We start from the raw sequence: 9260 nt of genomic DNA on the forward strand, positions 1-9260 counted from the left end.
TATTCTCATTAAAATGAGAATCTGAGAGCTGATTCTTCTTTTCAAGGGTGTGATAAGAATAAATGAGATTGTTCAGGTGCAGTTGCTCTGAAGGCATCTGGATGTGATGAGATGGCATCCTTGTGGGTGCTGAGGCTGAGGCTGCAGGAGGAGTGGCCAGCCTGCTTGCTGGAGACACCAGGCACTGCTCTGTCCCCTGGAAAGTATAATTACCAGCATCATGTCCTTCCCAAGGTGCCCGAGAGCTCTGCAATTACAGAGAGTGATGTGGTCAGGCCTTCTCAGAGATTAACAAAAAGAAGCCTAAGATGGGTTGTAACCCTACTAAAATCCCTGCTTTGGGGACACCTACTATATGCAAAATGCTATGCTATAGTTTCTCCCTAAAACCTTGTGAAGGATGTACATTTCATAGATTAGGAGGTTAAGTGACTGGGTCAAGGTCATGCAGCCAGAGGTGGTGGAGCGGAGTGTCTGATTCCAAAGGCCAAGCCCTTTCCATTGCACTATGGTGCTGCATCTAAAGTGCAACTCATGGATGGAGGAGGAAAACTATTCCGGGGAGGCCCCAACCTTCCCAAGGAGGCCTCCTTTCAAACAGGAGTAATGACGGTGCGGATTATGAAAGTGCTCAGTACCAGGAAGCTCACAGTTAGTTAATCCTGCTCCTCATTTTACTGACTGAGCCAGCCCCACTGGACGTGCTGGAGCTGCCCTAAGACCTTGGAGAAGGTTCCATTCTCACTCACTCCTAAAGCTATGGTTGCTTGACAGAGGCCAGTGGAGGAGAAGGCTGCTCGGGTCTCTGATGGGCCCTGTTTCAGGCCCTTTGCAGCGTGAATGAACACCATCTCAGAGCATGGATTTGCCTTCAGTCTACAGGAACTTCAACCTTCTCAGCTGACCATCTAGGAAGTCGTTTCTTAGGAAGTCAACTTAGGACATTGTTTCTGCACCTCCACCAGCTTCTCCTTCCTGGTCCATGTGTACCCAGTCACCCAGTCCTGAAGGTTGGTCCAAATAACCAAACCAGGGTAGCTAATATCCTCAGTGTCTTGGCTTTGGGGATTTTCTCTACTTACACACAGACCCTATTCATGACTGGTTCAATGATCATGCTGTTCCAGTGTTCACATCCACTAAACAGCTACATTTGCACAACGAAGTATCTGGACCAACACCATGCCAGGAGAGCCTGGCTAAGATTGGGTTACTACCAAAGAAGACCCTGTACAAGTAGTTTCTTTGGGTGGGGACCCCAAAAAGGACTGGTGGGGGAATGGGGAATTGAGGTAAGGGAGGAGTTAGGTTAATGAGCAGGTTAGCAATGCGGGCTGTTGGAGGTCAGTGCCACGGGAGACTTCTAGAGACAATATAGAATAAGTCACAGAGCTATCCTGCTTGAGGGGGGCAGATGCTGGGGTATTTATCTATCAATTCCTGTTTGTCATTGGTTAAGGGCTGTTCCCAGGGGTGTTAATGCCCCAGTGCTCCTGGCCTGCCTTGTGCATGGGTCCAGTGTGCTCAGGCAGCAGGAGAAAGTCCTTGGGCAGAGTTGCAGGTCTTGCAGAAAGCAGCTATCTGCACAAGGGGTACAGGTGGGCGACTACAGGATCAGCAGCAGACCAGCCCTTCTGGGTCCTGCTGGGTTAGAGTAAAATAATGCTCTGAGCCACCAATCGTGAGTGAAAATTTTATTGCTCTAAGCACTTTACATGAATGTCACCAACACCACATTTGGGCAAATATATAAAAAGCACAACCTATTGTACAATTATTCCAACTTCTCTATTCATGCACTGTACAGGTGCTTCCAGGCCCCTCTTCCAGCATGATGGATGTGTTTCAGGGGCAGCAGCTGCACTTGTCTGAGCCCCCTTTGCAGATGCAACCCCGGGCACACTTGGCACAACCTGGGGGACAACAGGGACAGCAGCCTGAAAGGGTCAGGAGATAGGTCAGCTTTGGGTCAACACTCCCATGTTACCACCACCCCTCCCACTACTTAGAGGAAGTAGCAAAAGAAGAGTGTGTGCACAAGGCTTCAATCCACATTAGCAGACAACCTGGGACAGGAGGTTGTGGTATGTTATTATTGTTATTAAAATCTCAGGGGTCATGGAGAGTCCATTAGAGGCTCAGAGAGGGGAAGGGGTTTGCCAAGGTCACTGGGTAGTGGCAGATTCAAGACTAGAACCCAGGGATCATGACTCCAGACCAGTGCTCTATCCTCTTCACCATTGGGCTGGACAGAACCTCCCCCCTCAGTCCCCTTCCTGCTCCAAACACCACTGATGTCCTCAGGCCCTGGTGGGCTACAGCCTGAGGGGAGATCTGCCCCAGGTCTCTGCTCAGCTCTCATTTCAGATATCTCCCAAATGGATAAAAGGCATCCAGAACCCTCTCAGTCCCACCATGGCTGGAGGAATGAGGATGGGGAACCGGACCTCACCCTGTCCAGAGGTGCCCCCAGTAACCATACTCACTTTTCCGACATGTTTTACAGTTGCAAGTTGTGCATTTGCAGTTGTCTCCGCAGATGCAGATTCCTCCTAGAAGAGAGGATAGAAACACCACAAACATGAGAATGGAGATGCAGTGGGGGACACAAGGCATGCTGCTGAGTGTCACAATGGCAGGGTTTCTGGGCTGCCCTTGGGGGGGGTGGCTGGACAGAGGGTGACAATGCTGCTGAGCATCACACCAGGTCAAGTACTGTCCATTGGTTCCCACGTGTGGGAACTGGGATACACTAGCCCCACCTGGGAGACTTGTTAAAATTGGGATTCCTGGACCTAATCATAAGCCTGGGTGTGGAAAAGGAATCAGTATTTTTCAAAAGCAACCCAGATCATTTGGATGTACAATCAAGTTTGAGAACCACTAGGCTAGGCCAGCCTAGCAAGCCCAAGGTTCATCCAGGAACTATCGAAGCCTTTCATACCTTCTCACCTTCACAAGGCAAATGGAAACCCTGAATGGGTAGGAGAAAGGACAAGGGGCATCCACAAGCTCAAAGTGAGAGCCATGCCTTGTTTTCATATCATAAAAACTATCCACACTTTTAAAAAATCATGCCATCTATCAGTTTCAATTTCAAAATGCTAAAACTTCTGTCTCTTTTGCAAGTTTTTGGCACAGACATGTCCTGTTAAGAATGAGGGAGTCCTGCGAGACTTCCTGATACCACTTTTCAGTCTTGAGATGGCTTTGACCCCTGCCCTCTCTCCTTCTGGCCAACATGCTTCCATGGAGTTAAGCAGTTTCAGAGACTTGGGAGTCCACATAAGCTTCTAACAACTCCCTTGACATCTGCAAGTGCTTAATGATTTTAGCACTTTCACAGCAACCCTGGGATGTGAGCAGCTGGAGATGAGTAACCTTAGTTTACAGATGGGGAAACTGAGGCCCAGCAACAATAAGTGTTGGTGAGTAAATGGCAGCAATGGAACAAAACTGGTTGCCAGGTTCTGGGCCAAAGCTCTTCCCCAGCCCTGCTGGCTGCCCCTAGGGGCCTGTGGCTAGAAGGACCAAGGTTTTCAGGCTCCCCTCTCAGTCATTCTGGGAGCCAGGCTATCAATTCTAGCAAATCAGGCTGGGAGCCAACAGAGAGTGGGAACTGCTCCAGGGGTTGCTAGCCCAGGACAAACCCCAGCGGTGGCTCCTCACTGGAGGAAAGAGGAGTTTTAATCAGAATCCTGCAGCTCCCTGTAGGAAGCTGGTGCAAGGTTCCAGGACCCCAGGATGGGTCCTCACTCACCAGACATGCAAGGGCATTCCCCGGGGTTCATGGTCTAGGCGTCCAAGTGGCTCCAGTGGTGTTATCACAGCTGGAGAAGGGAGGCTGAGTGAGCAGCTACTGGAGGCTCCCTATTTATAGCCAGATAGGTGTAGACTGCGGCTTACTCCACCTCTCCCTGGGGCCAGACGCCCTGCACACGGCCCAGCCAGACGCCGCGGGCTGGGGGTTGGGGAGAGCAGGCTGAGGGAGGGCAGAGGAGAGGCTGAGCAGTACAGTCATGCGTGTGGCTTTTCACAAGGAGTGCAAGTGGCTGCTCTCACTCACCTCCCCACCTGCCAAGGTGTCAGGGTGTCAAAGAACCAGGCTCAGGCTCAAATGGCACTCACAGTGCTCAGATTGGCAGCTACATCCATCTGGTCTCCAAGTCCTATGCATTCTGTTATCTGCCATTTCTGTTCTCTCCTTCACAGGGGCTGCTCCTGCCAAGGCTCGATGCCTCATTCTTTCTCTGGGTGACTGTAAAAGCCCTTACCATAGACAGGAGGGAGCCTCTATCCTCACCCCAGGCTTTAGAAGGCCCCACCAAGAATCTCCCCTGGCTGTGCCCCTCCTCATGGGTGGAAGGTGGAAAATCAGGGGGATGGGTCCACCCTAAACTTGCAACCTCTCCTTCCAGACCACACATGGAGTGGTAGAAGCACGAGAGGACTTGGGGGGGATTTAGCCACCCCCCAATTGCAATCATAACCTCACTCTTGAATATAGGCAGCTGACTACCATTCAGTCTTATATAAAGTGCCCTGAGGACGAAAGACCTTCAAGCTTCCCCCACAAGCTGCCGCCCTCACCCATCCCCCAGACAGAAATTCTGGAGCAGCTGCTGTTTACATTTCCCCCAGGAAGCTGCCTCTGATTTCTCCCTCTCTCGGCTCAGAAATTTTTTCCCTCTATGTCCCCTTAGTGGTGTGTTTGTACACTTCTCATGGCATTTACTACTTTCTACTCCACTGTATGATTATTTGTGTTCATGGCTCTTACCTCCCTTGCCCCAATCTGGGAGCTGTCAGATGAAAGACCTGAGTCTAAAGCATCTCTATACCTGCTCATGTTCTGCACAATGTTCAGTGGATGTTGAATGAATGAATGCATGAATGCATGAGTGAATGAATGAAACAAATAGTCAAATTGGATCACCTCTTCTCACCCAGCAATTTTAGCTCCTTTGAGCCACTAAGTCCTAAATATCTCCTTTTCCACTCATGGCCTCTACTTTATGCATAAGTAAATTCAAGTGGTTTTCTCAGAACAATGAAGCAGATTATTTCAAAGGAGTATCTAATACTTCACCTCTTACAAAACATAAAATGACAGGGTTTTTGTCATCTCCCCTTTCCCATAAAGGTAAAAGCTAAACATGTAACAAGTGCTGCCCCTGTGCCCAGCAGTTTCTGCCAGAAAGAAGTTTCTGGGACTCACGGCCTAGGAATGAGGGTTTAGCCATGCAATGACGGCAGAGAAAGGTCCTGTGCCCTGACTCCACACTCCAGTTGGGGTTTTGCTCTTGGGATCATCATCCTTCCCCATACAGGACCCTCTTGATACAGGCGTCTTCCCAGGAGCAGCCTGGAGCCATCGGTTTTATTATGCTGGCTTCTCTAGACCAGAAGCGTCTCAAGAACGGAAGCTTATTAATTAATCTCCATAACCCTGTGGCCAGACACATTGAGTACTGCCACACAGTAGGTACTCAATAAATATTTGTGGGCTGATGATGAATAAATGACCCAATTAACAGAGTCACATCCCCGCTGTCTTCTCTGGCTCACATCAATGAGACTTAGAGGACATTGTTGCTTACCAAGAGCAGGCAAGAGCTTGAGACCTGGAATCACACAGCATGGGTCCTGATCCCAGCTCTGCCCCTTCTTTGCTGCATGATTTGGAGCAAGATTCTTGACCTCTCTGAGCCTCAGTTTCCTCATCTGCAAATATGGCTCATACAAATAATAACCCTATGGTACTGTTGTTGTGAGGGTTAAGTGAGAGAAGGCATGTTAAGCACTTAATTCAGAATCTGGCACAATGTCATTACCCTTAACATTATTACAGTTAATGTTATTGTCATTATCTGTGCCTAATACAACTTGGCAGCTTGGTTCAGCCACCCACCCATTTGTATGTTTCAGGCTCACAGACCCCAAACTCAGGGTCCTGAGCAGGATGCATTCATCAGCAGTACATACTATGGAGTTTTAGTCTCTGGGGCTCCCTGCTTTTAAGCTCAGCCTAATTCCTTTTGGATCCCAGGGCCTGGGGACCATGGGGCGCTGTCCTTTCTGAATCCCCTTGCTGTAATTTCCATCTCTTTGGAGGGAAAGTTGACCTTCCACCTACACAGCCCTCTTATGGGGTATTTCTGACCTTTTATGTAGGACTTGGTGTGAGATGTGAGGGGCAAAAATCAGAGCAGGCAGGGCCGCTGTGGGGCACCAGCTTGAGTCCTAGATGGTTGGCACTGGAAGAACCCTCAGAAGTCAGGGACTGGCCATTTGTTGTACAAATGGGGAAATGGGCCCAGAGAGACAGGGCCAACTCCTGGTCACTGAGCTTAGGTTGGTGGTGGGGGGATTTGAACTTGGCTCCTCAAGCTATAAATCTGAGGCACTCGTGACAGAATTGTTCAGTAATTTGAGGCCTTGTGTGTCTTTATAAACTGTTTATTAATTAATTTTTTATTAGAAAAGAGTTCAAACGTACTAAAAATACAAAGAATAGTATTCTAAACACCACTGTATTTAGCACCCAGCATTAACAGATGTCAACATTGTCATATTTGCTTCAGCTCTTTTAATTATAAGAAATAAAAAATTAACAGGCTCACGGCTTTAAACACCGTCTATGTGCTGATGACTCCCAGTTGACATCTCCAGCCTAGGCTTCTCTGCTGCATTCCAGACTCATATTTCCGGCTACTACTCAACATCTCCATGTGAAAGTCAACCAACTTCTCAAAAGTGATGTATCCCCCGCTGAGCTCCTGCTCCCTGCCTCACCTCCTACCAGATCCTTCCACAGTCTTGTCTGCCCCCACAGCTGCTGGTTTGAGCCACCAGCAACTCCCGCCTATATTCAGCACTCGTTTCTGAACTGGTCTGCCTGTTTCTTTCCTTGTCGCTGTCCTCTTTACCTGCCCCCCAACCCCTCCTCCCCGTTTGCCACACAACACTGAGTGATCCTATTAAAATAAAAATTACGAAGCCAGGGACCGACCCCTCCTCCTGCGATCAGGCAAGGAGCATGCCAAAAATACCTCTTCCATGTGGGTTGCCCACCACAGCCACCACAATAGCCACGGCTGCCACGAAAGCAGCTAGATGCCACAACCACCATGCAGATGGCCTGCCAGCCACTGGAATGCATTAACACAAGGACAGTCACCAGCAGAGGCCCAAGAAAAGAAGAGGATGTCTCTCTCCACAAAGCCCATTCCAGAGTGGTAGAAGAAGCATCTGCTCTACAATAATAGTAGTGGACCTGATCACACCTCTCTCAGCACTGGACAGATTGTCTAGGCAACAAATCAACAGACTAACCTATACTCTTTCAGAAGAAGAGAAGAAATCTAGGGTTATCAGAGGTGGGAGGGGGGAGGGAGAGGGATGGGGAGAGATTGGACAGGGGGCATAAAGAATAAGTACTATTTGTAATAGTAGATATGCTAATCATATTGATTTTATGAACATCTGTCAATGTCGAATGCCCAAAATATGTCTAATCAGTTATGACTTAATAAAATAAAATAAAATAAAAGTTACATCGTGCCACTATTCTGCTCAGAACCTTTTAGAGGTGTTCCATCTCGTTGACTAAACAAGGCTCTTGGTCAGCCCCTGTTACCTCTCTGCCTCTGTCTCTTACTGCTCTCTCCAGCCTCCTCCATTCCAGCCTCCCCACCTCCTCATTGCTCAAACTCACCAGGCATGCTTCAGCCCCAGGGCCTTTGCACGTCCCTAAAGGATCTTCCCCTAGCTATCTACCCGGCTTATGCTTCCTCTCCTTCACGTGAGGGCTTCTCTGGATACCTTATCTAATATTTCCACCTCCTCCCTTAACACTTCTTCTGTGCCTTTTTGCTTTCTTTTTCCTCATTCCAGCCTCCCCACCTCCTCATTGCTCAAACTCACCAGGCATGCTTCAGCCCCAGGGCCTGTGCACGTCCCTAAAGGATCTTCCCCTAGCTATCTACCCGGCTTATGCTTCCTCTCCTTCACGTGAGGGCTTCTCTGAATACCTTATCTAATATTTCCACCTCCTCCCTTAACACTTCTTCTGTGCCTTTTTGCTTTCTTTTTCCTCTTTGATACTTACCACATCAAAAGTACTATATATTTTACTTATTTATCTTGTTTATTGTCTGACTCCTTTTGATACTTATCACCATCAAAAGTACTATATATTTTACTTATTTATCTTGTTTATTGTCTGACTCCTTTTCCAAAATGTGAGCTCCACGTGGGCAGGGATTTTGGCCTGCTTTGCTCAGTGCTGTATACTCAGTGTCTAGAAAAGTACCTGGCATGTAGCAGGTGCTCAGTTTGTTGAATTAATATATCAAGGTCCCTTTTATATTCCTTTCCACACCCCTCCCCCCTCTCCCGTATGAAAGCCAGTTACAAAGTTCATGCATATCTTTTCCATTCTTGTTTTCAAACTTTTTCTGCGTGTGTGGGCATACACAATCTATATATGGTATTGCTTTGGGTGTTCTTAAAAAATACATAAGTGGTACCATAATGTAAGTATTCTTCTATGACCATTCCTCCCCCCCCCACACACACACTATTATGTTTTTAGGTCTCTCCATGATATTTTTGATGCATGACTTCTCTATGATATCACATTGTATGAATATGCTACATTTTACTTATCCATTCCTCTGCTGACAGACATTTAGGTACCTTTCACATTTTCTCTATTATAAAAATGCTGCAAGGAACCTCCCCACACATGTCACATGGATGAGTGTGCAAGTTTCATTTGTCCCTAGAAGGAGGATGGCTAGGTTGTAGGAGACATTGCTCTCCTAAGATTCTATACCACTTTACACTCCCTCTAGCAATTTCTGCGAATCTCCGTTTCCCCACCACTTCCTCCAATACTCCCTATAGTCAGACTTTGAAATGTTCACCCATCTGTTAAGTGTGATGTGCAATGGTATCTAACTGAGGTATAATTTGCATGTCCCTGCCTCCCAGCTTTATCAACCATTAACATCCAGAGAGTGAGCCATGGTTCAATCTTCCTCACTTGGATTGTGCATGTCTCGGCAGCCTTTCACACCCTAGTGAGAAAGAGCATTGTGAAGATAAAGGCTGTGGTCCTTTGGACTTCTTCCTATCCTGGCTCTTCCATCTGTTTGCTGTAAAACCTCAGACAAGTTCCCTTATCTCTATGAACCTTGACTATGGAATGGGTCTACTCATGGAGTTGTGGTAATGTTTTAGAGAAAATGAGGACC

This window comes from Galeopterus variegatus, unplaced genomic scaffold (genome assembly GCF_000696425.1).
Source record: "Galeopterus variegatus unplaced genomic scaffold, G_variegatus-3.0.2 Scaffold904, whole genome shotgun sequence".
NCBI lineage: Eukaryota > Metazoa > Chordata > Mammalia > Dermoptera > Cynocephalidae > Galeopterus > Galeopterus variegatus.